Source organism: Urocitellus parryii, chromosome 13, assembly GCF_045843805.1.
Source record: "Urocitellus parryii isolate mUroPar1 chromosome 13, mUroPar1.hap1, whole genome shotgun sequence".
NCBI classification, from domain to species: Eukaryota; Metazoa; Chordata; class Mammalia; order Rodentia; family Sciuridae; genus Urocitellus; species Urocitellus parryii.
In genome coordinates this window covers 23082745-23095856 of record NC_135543.1, presented here as the reverse complement: position 1 = coordinate 23095856, position 13112 = coordinate 23082745, and the positions used below count along the sequence as shown (strand labels likewise).

The window sequence follows — 13112 nt, the reverse complement described above, 5'->3', positions numbered from 1 at the left end:
CTTCATTCATTCCACAGATATTTATTGAGGACCTCCTATATGTTAATAGTTACTCTAGGCACTTGGGATATATTAGAAAACACTACAGATGAATCCCTGCCTTCCTGGAGCCTATATTCGAGCATGCAGGAGTGGTAGGCAATAATAAACAAGTTCCATGGGAAAAGAGAGAGCTAGGTAAGGCAGATTTGTGGCACAGAGTGAGAGTTATGAGTTGTGATTTTCAGAAGGTCATGATGGATCGCATTGAAAGGTGGACTTTTTACCAAAGGAGGTAAGGAGTTAGCAGTGAAGGTTTCTGGGAGAAATGTGTACCAGAGGGCCATGGAAACATATGTGGCATCCTCCCGTGTCAAAAAAGGAGGTCAGAAAGTCTGGAGCAGAGTGATTCAGGAAGAGGAGAGAATAGGACTGTACAGGTAATGATCTGGGTAAGGTGGTGGTGCTGATCTTACAGAAACTTTTGAACTATATATAGTAAAGAAGTTGATTCCTACTTTGAAAGAAATAAGCAGCATTTAATGCAGGGATGACTTGTATTTTCAGAGGGTCATTCAAGCTATTAGATTGAGGGGGGGCAAGCACAGAACAGGGAAAACTTTGAGAGGACTAATCCAGGTATGAGATGATAGTAGCTGAGACCAGGAGGTAGCAGGGAAGGGGTGAAGGATGCTCAGATTTGGAACAAAACGTGGAATGTAGGAGAAAGAGGGATGATTTTAGGGGTAAGATTTTAGGGGTCCTAGTTTGAGCCACATGAAGGATGGGGTTGTCATCAACTGAGATAGAAAAAAGCTGGTGGATTGAAAAGGTTTGAGAGAATATTATTCAGTTTGTGATATGTTAGGTATTGGAAACACAGTACACTGCTGGATATCAGAGTCTGGGGTGTGGATAGGTTGAAGCTGGATATAAAAATTTGGGAGTTGTAATCATAATGATGATAATGTTACCGCTGTTGACTGGTGAGTCCTTGCTTCCCCAATGTTGAAGAATAACACCAGAGAAGCACGCCGAGGCAAGGTCAGAGTAGAAATTAGAAGTTTATTAAAGGACAGCAGAAAAGACTTCTCCCCGAGGAGGAAGAAGGGGACCCAAGAGGTGGAATCCGTGGAAGTGCGGTTGTCTCTCCATTTTATAATTTTCGGTGATGGAAGGTAGGTGGGAAGGCCAGAGGGGTGGGACACAGGTGGGCCAAAGAAGTAATCTGGGCAGGAAGGACTTCATTAACACTTCTTTGGGATTGGCTGTCTTCAAATCTGCTGGGGCTGTTTATTAACATTTCTTTGGGATGGGCTATCTTTAAATCTGTTGGGGGCTATTTCCTGGACTTCATTAACATTCCAGGAGTTGAATTCATTCTCAGCATGGCCTCCATTTTAGATTTCACTCCATATTAGACCCGATTTACTACACTGACTACCTAATTTTAAATCTGGCTTCAATAACATATATCTTAGATGGCACTGGAAGTCAGGTGTCTAGAGGAGATCGCTAAGGAAGTAGGTATAGATTAAAAAAGACAAGACCAAGGAATGAGTCTTGGGTCACTCACTATAAGACTAAGGGGTGTGAGAGAAGAGGAAAGGGAAGGATGTACCAGGGAGGAGGAAAACCAAGATGGTGGGGGAGGGGTGAATCAAGTGATTAGTTTCGTCAACTGTTATCAGTTGAGATGAGAGTTGAGACCAGGTCATTGGATTTAGCCAATATGATTTTTGTTGTTGAGTAATATTCATAGAATAGTAAGGAGGAAACCATGATGGAATGGGTGAAGAGATGGTGGGAGACCTACCACTTCACCTGATAACTTATAATATGTTCCATATGTAACCTCATATGATTTTATTACATGTGTGGTCTGCATGTACAAATAATGTATGACATGTTTTTGAACTTTAAACAGAATCACATTGTGTGTATGTTGCTTCAGAATAAAAGAACTAGGACAAAATATTAGAATTCCTATAGAAATTTTGTTGCAAAGGAAGCAGAGAAATGGGTAGTAGCTGACAGTGGAAATGGGACAAAAAAATCTTTTAGGACTGGAGAAATAACATTTGCAAGGTTATGGAAATGACCCAATAGATATGGAAACAGTGTGAAGGTGATGATCTGGATTAGACAAGAAGGATTGGAACACATTTTCTTAGTGGAGGGAATGACCTTAGGTAGCACCATGGAAATTCAACTATGTAATGGAGGGGGAGGCTGAGAAGAGGCTGACATCTGGGTATGGGTGGATGTGATTGTAGAATTGTGGTAGTTTTTGTATCATTGCTTCAATGCTGTCAATGAAACAGTAAGTAAGGTTATTCTTTGAGAATGAGATGGAGGGGAGGATGTGTAGGTTAGAGGAAAGAGAAAATATGAAATCTAGAAAGAATGGAGGATGGAAGTAAGATTGCTGGGCGGCACTAAGGTTTAAGATTCATGGTGATGAAATTCAAGTGAAACAAGTCAGTATGATTGTCTTTCTCTAGCCATATTCAGATCCATGGGTGCTGGTGTGGAGTAAATCTGTGGAGAGCTGGCTTGAATCAGGATGGTGGTTCTGCCAAGCAATGAAGACACAGGGAGGAAGAAGGGGGGTTGAGGGTAGGTGTAAGAGTTTACACTGATTGGCCAGGGATTTGAGATGGATAAGAATGGCAGGCAGCAGAGGTGAAAGCTGAAGGATTATTGTACTACACAGAGTGACCCAGAAACAAGAGATGGTGATCAGAGTGTGTGATGTTTGGAACTATGGTTATGAACAAGCTGCAGAGTTTGATAAGGCTCTCATGGCTATGACCTAGGGAGTGAGTGGCTGAGTTAGGCTAGAGGGCAAGATCCTTGGAGAAATCAAGGAATTGAGAGACCGAGGCATTAGGAATATCAATTAAGTATACTTTATTTAATTTATTTATTTACTTATTTAGAGAGAGAGAGAGAGAGAGAGAGAGAGAGAGTGTGTGTGTGTGTGTGTGAGAGAGAGAGAGAGAGAGAGAGAGAGAGAGAGAGAATTTTTTTTTTTAATATTTATTTTCTAGTTTTCGGCAGACACAATATCTTTGTTTGTATGTGGTGCCGAGGATCGAACCCAGGCCGCATGCATGCCAGGTGAGTGCGCCACTGCTTGAGCCACATCCCCAGCCCCTTAAGTATACTTTATAACTACCCTAGGATTAGGACAGAAGTGGTACCTAGTAACTGAAAGCAGCAGATGGTGAAAAAAGGAAGGGGAATGAGGGAGGGCACTGGTAGGGGTCCTGCATAACAAGATTGTTGAGGAGCAGAGACTTACCTGACCTCTAGGCATTGGCTAAGAGGCTTAGCCAATGGTTGAAAACATTTCAATGGCTGAAAACACAGTTGCCACTATATAAGCAGTGGAAGGGGCAGCAGCCATCTCAGGAGAAAATCCAGGTTCCCTTAAGTAAAAAGGTAAAGGGAACCTGAAAGGAAACACAGTACACTGCTGGAGAAGAGGCTGAACTTGTAGGAAATATCATTTGCATAAATAAATAGATGATGTGGTAGACAGATTTTAACATAGACCCATATGATCCCTACTTCTTAATGTTCATACCCTTGTGTGGTCCTGTCCCCTTGAGTGTAGATGAGACCCGTGATTTGCTTTGGGCCTTGTGTGCTTATGTGTACATGATTATGTTACAAAAGACTGTAACCAACCCAGGCTTAGTGACACCTGTTTATAGTCCCAGTTCAGGGTCGAGGCAGAACTTCTTGAGTCAGGGCTGGCCTGGAGATACAGTCCCTTAATTTTTTTTTTTTTTTTTTTTTTTAAAACAAGTAACCAGTGTCCTGATCAGACTGTCCGGTTTACTGATTCTGAAGAAGCAAACTGCTATATTGTGAGCTTCCCTACAGAGAGGACAACATAGCAAGGAACTGAAGGGGCCTCCAGGTGACAGCTGTCAAGGAACTGAGGCCCTCAAACTTGCAACCTGCAAAGAACTAAATGCTGTCAACAACTACATGAGCTTCGGAACAGATTTTTTTCCCCAGTAGAGCCTTACTTTTCAGAGGGCCTACCTAAGCCTTGCCTGGACTCCACAGAAATTATGGGACAATAAATGTGTTCTTTCAAACTCTTCTATTCATGGTAATATTGTTATATGGCAGTAGATAATACAGATGGAACAGAAGACTTTCAGTGATAGCAATGTTATCCAATTTTAAAAACTCTTCTGAAGTATAATACTAAGGAATCACATACTGATATCTTACCAAATCATTTTTTAATGATCTGTCAGCTGACAGATCTTCCTTCAATTTTGTTGACAGCAAAGAATTGGAAACATTGGACTTGCAAAATAATTTAATGCCCATTCACTAAGGTGATTTACTTTCTCAGCACAGACACCAATTTTTGAAATATCCCTTTGGATTTCCCTGGAGGTTTTACAGTCTTGGGTCACTTTAGTAATTGGTGAGAATTTTGATTTTCTTTGCTAAGGTGTGAGGACAGTTTTGAAAGATGCAGTGTCCGCAGCTGCCTTCTCAAATTGAGCAATTTTAGAAAATAGTACATATGATAGTGGACGATCCGGAAATGAATTCCCTTAGAGGGAACACTAGTTTGAAGATTATATAGTTTTCTGGTAAAAAAGGGAAAAGAATTCAGGCTGTGATGGAGAGGACAGAATGCGGCAGTGTGTGTGTATATAGTTGTTTCTGGGCAACACAATCTAAGAAATGACTTAGAACTATCTAAATTAATCTTGGAGGGACCCCGACAGAATTATTTATTGCCAGGTGAAAACAAAAGAAACAAATACCCCCCCCACCCCCATATAATTCGTGTGTTTTCTGGAACTTTTAAAAGATTTATTATTACTATTTTTTGCGTTGCTTAGGATGATCTCAGGCCCTTGAGCATGCTAGGCAAGCGCTCTACCACTGAGCGACACCCCCAATCCTGAAATACAAAAGAAATGCATTCATCTTATGAAATTGCCAATACAGAGAAGTGTAAGATCAAAAGTAGAGTTTATGGCCTTCCCCACCCAACAGCAACCTGATTAATAGGAAGTGTAGAGGTCCCCCAGGTCGCTCCCAACAACCATTTACATTTCGTGACACCTGGCAAGGTTTCTGAACGTGTAATTCCTTGACACTGTCCTGGGCACCTGTCGATTTTATATACCGTTGGAATTCGTGATTTGGGGCTGGTGGAAAGGGAAAGGGATGGAAGATACAGACGGTAGCCAATTTCTTCCCAAAATAAACCGCTACGACTACCCCGAGTTAGTGCTTGGCTGTTAACGTCTCTTAAGTCCTCGCAGGTCTTCGAAACAAAACCAAACCCCAAGAGGCCGTGCCGACCGCTCACCATAAGCAACTTACTGGACGCCGAGATCTCTCGCGCGGCTTGGGTACTCTTTTGCAAAGAGATGCCACGCTCTGATGACCAACCCCTAGAGCCTCCTCTCAGTCCACCCAAACAGCGCAGCGCGCTCGGCCAGGGCGGGTCCTGAACCGGACTCGCAGCCGCTCGCGGACAGGCGCTGTCCCGCGGGCGCCTGCGCAGAGCAACTCTCCCCTCTCTCGGGGCGGGAGGCGGGGGCAGCCGGGAGAAAGGAGAGCTGCAGGGGAAAAGGGCCAAACCCTGAAATTACCCGGATGTGGTCTCCGCGCGCGCATGCTCAGTGTCTTCTCGACAAGTTGGCAGCAACAACACGGCCCTGATCGTCGTCGCCGCTGCGGTAACGGAGCGGCTCGGGTGACTGAGCCCGCGTTCACGCCCGCCCGCTCTCCTCAGGAGGGTCTTCCCACCCTCGGTTCGGCTTCGCTGCCTCCCAGGGGCAGGAGCGAGTGAGGGGAGTCGGGCGCCCCACGACAGAGAGGCCCCCCGCCGCGGGGCGGCCCGGGAGCTCTCGGCGGCCCGGCCCGCGCGGGCAGCGGCGCGGCGCGGAGGAGGGCGGCCTGCTCCGGACGCCTCGGGGCGGGGGTCGAGGAGCACTCCCGGCCGCCGGGGGAAGCGACGGGCGCGGCACGTCCGCTGACGAGCAGCGGCGGGAGAGTGAACTCTCCTCGCCAGCGCCCGAGCCCAGGTAACCGCGCCATGTCCCCTCCTCTTCCCCCGCCGGGCCCGCGCGCCCCGCCCGCGGCTTCCCCGCCCCGGGGCGGGCTCCGGGCGGCGGCGGGGAGCGCGCGGGCCCGGCGGGTCCACCGGGAGCGCGAGCGCTGCCACCGAGGTGGATCCGGCGCCTCTAGTCCCTCGGGTTTCGAGGTGGGTCCTGCGGCCCCGAACTCCGCTCGCAGTTTGTCGGACTATCTATTTGTACTCGAACGGGGACTCCTGCGGCAGCCGCAGCTCCTCTTTGTTGTTCTTGAGTAGTTTCGCTGTCGCCCAGGCGCAGCACGTTAGGTCAGTTGGAGTGTTTGTTGCCCAAGGTCTAAATGAAAGTAGTAAATGGTTTATCTTTTTAATTTTCTTTTTCTCAAGCAGAATTTTGTTTTCTCTTTGTCCCTTACTTTCTCTTTCTGGTTGTGTCATTCCAGTTTACATTTCTAGCTTTGATTTGTTTACTTTTTGGGTATTGTGGGTGATGGCGGCATGCAGGAAACATTCTTAGCACCTTAACCGAACCTCCTCCCGTCTCTAGTAAAACGTGTCTTCTAATAAATGACGCAGTTATCTTATTGTTAGGACCACATGTACAGAGTGTAAAAGTGGTGTAGGATGGAGGGCGTTGGCTGTTAGGATTTCTCAGGCTAGATTTCAAAGATAGGAGTGTGTATAGTTAAGTTGAAAGGTTCCTTTGCAGGTGTAGAGAGGCTTCAAAAGCCCTGTCGTAGATTGATTACCCATCCACCCCCCCCCCTAGAAAACTTTTTTTAAAAAAGACATTTAGTTTTAATTCATTTTGAAATCAGTTTCTTAGTGCCTTTAGTTTTTGACCATAGTTTAAGGTGGAATTGACAGGTTTTTTTTTTTTTTTTAAAGCGACAATAACTATAATACGATAAGAAAGGAATCATTTTAAGCATCCTGAATTCTACATGCTTGTAGTCTTGGCTAATTTTTAACAACCTTTGGCTTTTGCCAGATTTAGCATCCTTTTGGTCTCAGTAGCAGCTTGATTATTCCTTGTTTTAAGAAGTAGGTTCAGTACTTTTTGCTGGAAGAAACGATGTAGTTATAATTGAAAAATGCAGGAATGCATAATTTCATAAAGTAATTGGAAGTTGAACACTGCTTTTGAATTATTTTTGTTGTAAATTTCACGAATTGTCTTTGCCATGCCGTACTAAGACTATATATTTCAGTTGACATGTAGTGTATGAAGTTCTAAAGTGTACCTTTTTCTTTTTTTCCCTCCTGTAAGGACTTTATGGAAAGTTCTGATACGATTAATACATGATACTACAAATTGTAATTAACATTTTAAAAATGTGGTTTCTACTTTTCTACTTACTGTTTCTTTCATAATGCTGTTATGATTTTGTTTCCTTGAATGTGTCTGTTACAGAACAAATGTAGTAGAGGCAGAAGATCAAGAATTTATGATTTGTTGTAGCATTAGGTGGTGATGAATTATGTAGGTTTAAGTTATTGGAATTAAAACTAGAAGCCTTTCTAGAAAAAATTGATGTAACATTTTGTGAATCTATTAATAAAGTGGCCTTTTTTTTTTTTTTTTTTTTTTGCTTTCAAGGTTTTTGGGTTGAGTTTGCCTTAAAGAGGCATTGCATCTTTCTAAAAAATTTTGCAGTCTACTTCTCTGTTTACCTAAGTACCCTCAATGTAAATCTTGAGGTTAGAAACAACTGCAAATCTGTTTTAGAATTAATGAAAATTTGTGCTGAGAAAGTCACCTTGAAATATTTTGCAATAAGTTTTATATGGACCATTGACCTTTTATGTTGCCTTTGCTACTTAAAGCAATTCTGCTTACACTAAAATGCATCAAGTCTTTTTGGAAGTCAGTGCTTCACTGAAGCTACATTTTAGTTGAGGTGTTTCTCTGTGTAATTTCTTTTTCTGCATTTCCCTTCAGACTCCCCCTGCACTCTCCCCCTCCCCCCAAAAAAAAGTAATTAGTAGACATTAAACTAATTTATGCACCTCAGCCACATTCCAGCTTTTCCATTTGAAAACCCCCCATCCCCCCATCCTCCCATCCCCCCATCCCCCCATTGAGCCAGTGTTAGTGACATTGTTAGACATTATTCTAATTGAACTGAATTTCTGGGGCCTGTAGTTGGGCTGTTAACTCTACAGAATTTTCAGGGTTCATTATATTTAAAAGGCATATTTAGTTTTGCCAAAATATTTTGCCTAATTTGATGAGAACAAATGTTATTTTTCTGTTGTTTAAACTTTATCTATTTTTCACTTTTATTTTGTTCATGCCCCCCCCCCCATTTTTAATGTAGTGATTTTAGACTTTTTTTTTTATATTGGAGATTGAACCCAGGGTACTTTACCACTGAGCTTCATTACCTGTTTAGTTTTATTTTGAGAAAGGGTTTGCTAAATTGCTGAGGCTGGCCTTGAAGTTGTGGTCCTCCTGCCTCAGCCTCCTGAGTTGCGGGGATTATAGGCCTGTGCCAATACATCTAGCTCTTTAAGCATGTTGTAGTGGCCATTTCAGTACTTGTACATATTTGGGTTTCTTTTTTCCTTAGAAGATTGTGTTGTTAGGTAGAGTTTTGTTTTGCTTAAAATGATGAGGAATGGTGACTGAAGTGACCCTTAATCATGTATAAACTAGTTGGACAAAAATGGTTTTATTGATTTGTTTTCTATGCTAATGAAAGGTAAAGGAGCTAGGCCAGGATAGTGCAGCATTTTGTACAATTTTGTTAAATTACCAATTTTTAGGCTTTTTGCCCAACAGATATGTATAGATAGTTTATTTGAGCTACTTTGAGTATGATATTGTGTGTATCATGATAACGCATGATAATTAGATTTAGAATTTTTGCATATTTTTTTTCTTATTTTAAAGATGTGTAATTTGGTGATGACTGAATTCCAGTTTCTCAGGAACAAGATATTTTAGGTTGTGTCACCTTGATATTATTACATGGTGTAATTGGCATCTAGAAAATTTTATTTTAAACACAAAAGTTAAAATTAGGGTAGGCTTTCATATGTAAAACTAAGATGGTAGGTGATCAGAGTCTTATAATTTAAGTCTTGGTGCAGCTTGGTAACTTGGCGCAGCAAATTATAGGTTAGACAGGTAACTGGTTAAGATGATCTATTATATCTTAATCAATTTAAAGTTGGTTATAACCCAACGTTAGAGATTGAACCCATGTCCTCATGATGCTATGCAAGTGCTCTACCAGGGAGCTATATCCCCAGCCCCCCCCCCCTTTTTTTTTAAACCCCAAGGTTTAGGGCAGTGGCTTTCAATCTTGGCTGCACTTTGAGATATTTTTGGAGAGCTTTACAAAACACTGATATCTAAATTCATCTCTTAGAAATTTTGATTTGGTTGAACTTGGTTATTTTTGAGAAAGCTCCTGCTAAGTTGTTAGGGCCTTGCTGAGTTGCTGAGACTGACTTTGAATTTGGGGTCCTCCTGCCTTGGCCTCCCAAGCTGCTGACATTACAGGTGTGTGCCATCCTGCCTGGCCAATTCAGGTCTTTTTCAAGTAAAAATGTATTTTAAAATTTTAAATTGAATTAAGGATATTTAGCAGTGATATTTGCTAGTGAATTTTAAAGCATTTTATAACAATAGGTGGCTGGGTGATGTAACAATTGAGTCTTGACTGAAAGAATGACAGTAGTGCTTAATGAGCTAAACTAAGCAATGAATCATTGAACATAACCACACTAAATGCATCTGTGCCATAGATATCCCTTGCTAAAATTAGTTGATGGAATAATTATTTGTATATCGATGTTGAAATGAAGTGACTGACCAATTGTAAAGAAAAATGACACGATTTCTTTGTGATCATGATATTGTAATATGTTTCACTGTCTTTTTGGTAATTTGTAGAAGTGAAGTTTGTAGACCAGATAAGTGCCTTGTAAAACTATTAATATACTACTGTTGTTTCCAATTACATATCTGTGTGAGGCACATTTTCATTATATACTTTAACCAAAATGCCATCACAGTGGATTGAATGCTGAAGCAGACAGGAGAATCTAGCTGTCTTCTCTTATGCTAGACACAAGAAATTTGAAAGATGTAAGACAGTGTCACTCTTATTACTAGTTTTTTATTTGTTTTGGAAATGATTTTTCATAAAATTTATTTGTATTAACATATAATGGGTTTATTATTTTTAAGTAGACTATAAAATCAATACCTAAAATTTTGTTTTAATTTGTAATATGATAAATAGCAGTGTAATTTACATAAACAATAACTAATTTGGATCCTTAATAATTATGAATGTAAACAAAGGGAACCTAGACTAGAGTTTGACAGGTGCTGTTTTAAAGTAACTTCTTAAAAAAAAAATAAAACTGATATGTTGTCAACTAAATTACTGATTAGGAATGTTAGTGATTCAAATTTTTTGTTTAGTTATTGTGTATTAGGAAACATGTAGCAGTCAAACTTAAGTAAAAAGGGGACATTTGCTTGGCCTGGAAATAGAGCTAATTTCAGACTGCTAGATCCAGAGTCTGAATTAATATCAAGACTTGTCTGATGGCTTTGCTTTCCTCTCTGTAGTTTTAAATCTCAGGTAGTTCCCAGGCTAACTACTCCCAGTTTCAAGTTCTGTATTAAGAGGTCTTCTTCCATCCCCTTCTGTAGTTCCATCAGAAGTTCTTGAGCTGTGTCATCTGACTTGGAGTTCTTTTCCATCTTTAGGACAACTGTGCCATCAAGGGTTGGCTCTGGAGAGTCAGATTGGGAATTGTCCCACCCGGCCAGATGGGGAGACTCTTGGAAAATTAGACTTTTGTTACAAAAGAGGAAATTATGCTGGCAGACAAAAATAGACGCTAGCTTTAGAACTTTTAGCAACTTCTAATTTATTAATCAGAAAGTGATAATTTTTAAATAAGGTTACTTAAAGTAAAGCTTGTATAATGACATTTAGATCTAAGACTCTTGGGTAAGGAAAAGCATACCTCTCAATTTGTCCCTTGTAGTTTATCTTAAAAGTTACCACAGGGCATATAGCTCAGCTGGTAGAGTGCTTGCCTCACATGCACAAGGCCCTGGATTCAACCCCTAGCACCACCAAAAAAAAAAAAAAAAGTTACCACAGAAACATTCTTTTGATTGCTTTGCTTGTATTATTAATTTTTTGTGCCCTTGGAGGTTCTTGCCTGCCCTCCATTTGGTGAATCTCACTTGTCTAGAATCTACACTGTAACTTGTGCTTTTTTTTTGAACAGCTTTTTTTTTTTTCTCTGCTTGTAAAGCCTATGCTTAAAATTTTATCCTAGTGATATTTCACCAGGCAGCCTTTTCCCCCTCCTTAAAAACTCTTTTAAGCACTTTTCTCAAATATTCCCATATTACATGGTTTCTTAATTACTGATTAAAATCCTTATGATTTCTAGAAAATAAAGTTTGACATAAATAATACAGTAAATTCAAGAGGAGACTAATATTTGAGAGATGTCATCATTCATTAACTAAAACTTAGGAATTTTCATGAGAGCCTCTCAGGCCTGTACTCTGCCTGTTTAATTTTATTGAGTGTCTTAATGAGCTTGATTATCCAGCTTCATAGTCCATGAATTAGTTTTTATACCTGTGGTCAACAATTGACAGTTTACAATTAATACCACAGTGAGAGGAAGAACAAATGATAGGAAGATAAAAGAACAAACTTCTCTCTTTTGCTGTCTTGACCTTATTAATCCTTATCATGATTTTGTCTTTTATTTTCTGTCTCATCTTTGTCAGTGGCTTTCAATTAGGCCTAACTTCTCTACTAAGCTCTTCAAAGTCAGCATATCTAAAACTGATTTTGTTATATACCGTCTTTAAAAATTTATTTTTTCATTATCATTTATTTAGCCCATCTAGGAAATGGGTTGTCTTTTGAAAATCTCCCATTTTCACCTCATAGTCAATTTGTTAAAGAATCCAGTCTGTTCTACTTATAAGTGTATCACTTTGTTTCCACTGCTCATGCCCTTGATCTAGGCCTTTATTACTTTTTTCATCATTGTCTCTTGTTTTTCTGATTCTTTTTCCAAAGCTATTTTCCATGTAGTCACTTGTTTCCTTTCTTCTATAAATCTGATGCTGTTATTCATCCTCTTTCCTAACATGAACCTACTCTTGACAAAATATTTGACTCTTTTTCCTCTATGCTTTTTTCTCTGTGATTTTCCTTTAGCGTGGCAAATTCTTATTCACATATGGTAGTCATTAGTACTCTTTGACCAATATTCTGATGGCTTTCTTCTGGCACATGTTAGAATTGCACTTCTTTGTCTCCCTCACCAACCCTCCCACTTGAAATTAGTCATGGCCCCAAGTTTCTTATCTTGGCACTATTGACTTTGGGCTGCCAACTTTAGGCTGGATAATTTTTGTTGTTGTTGTTGGTGGGGAGCCGGGGGTGCCTGCTCTCTTGGTCATTCCCCACTAGGTGCCTAGTAGTACTCTTGCCTCTCACCTCTCTCTTCCAGTTGTGATTCTCAGAGTGTCTACAGGTACTGCCAGATGTCCCTTGAGTGACTGAGTTGCCCCTAGTTGAGAATTACTGGCATGGCCATTTGACTAACCAGTCAAATTTGAGTATAACTAATAGTCTTTAAAAGATAGTGTATGAGCTGTCTTATTCCTTCCCTCCTATTTAAGGACATATGTAGAGTTGGAGCCTCTATCAGTGTAATCCCTAAAAGAGATGACAGTGAACAGTGCCACCAGGTGATCTGTGATGAACAAATAGCATAAGCAGAAAATAAAATCTTTGTTTTAAGCTATTGATGATTTTTTTCTCTTTTGTTATTGATGAATTGGGGGTTGGTTGTAACTAATAAAGCCAGCTCTATCCTCATATGATGACAAGACTTAGATTACCTATAACCCTTTCATGCATTCTCATTTATAGTTGCAAATCACTTGAATTATACATCTCTTTTAGCTTTTTTTTTTTTTTTGGTGATAATATGTTTAGATATTCTAGATAAGGTTTTCTTTCCTTTTGGGTGTGAA

General features: G+C 40.5%; 1 protein-coding gene across 2 annotated transcripts in view; it reads left to right on the top strand.

Moving 5' to 3' along the window:
• Nucleotides 1-5634: 5634 nt before the first annotated feature.
• Smad4 (SMAD family member 4) overlaps nt 5635-13112 on the top strand; it is a 50826-nt gene continuing 43348 nt past the window's right edge. The window contains exon 1 of one of the 2 annotated variants that reach the window (XM_077792401.1): nt 5635-6059. The gene's annotated coding sequence lies outside the window, so the exon portion shown is untranslated. The remainder of the gene's footprint in view (nt 6060-13112) is intronic. The other variant, XM_077792400.1, reaches the window with a different exon arrangement.